General features: G+C 31.8%; 1 protein-coding gene across 1 annotated transcript in view; it reads right to left on the bottom strand.

Moving 5' to 3' along the window:
• LOC119582336 (out at first protein-like) overlaps positions 1–245 on the bottom strand; it is a 14,830-nt gene that overhangs the window by 4,548 nt on the left and 10,037 nt on the right. The gene's annotated exons all lie outside the window — the stretch shown is intronic.

Raw genomic sequence — 245 nt, forward strand, 5'->3', positions numbered from 1 at the left:
TAAGAATAAGAATATAAGAAAGAAGATATGCCTAAAGCATATCTGTTAAGCCCCAGTTGAAGATGCTTGAAGTTTACTTTAATGGAAATCAACTAATCTGTGATCTACTTACAACTAGTTGTCAAATCTATCTGTACTTCCTCACTTTACCTCATGGACTATGTGTTTTCATATCCCCTTAACTTATTCTAAATATTTTCAAATAAATGTCCTTATTTCCTGCATGAAGTCTTTTTAACCTTCCC

This window comes from Penaeus monodon, chromosome 15 (genome assembly GCF_015228065.2).
Source record: "Penaeus monodon isolate SGIC_2016 chromosome 15, NSTDA_Pmon_1, whole genome shotgun sequence".
In the NCBI taxonomy this organism is placed as follows: domain Eukaryota; kingdom Metazoa; phylum Arthropoda; class Malacostraca; order Decapoda; family Penaeidae; genus Penaeus; species Penaeus monodon.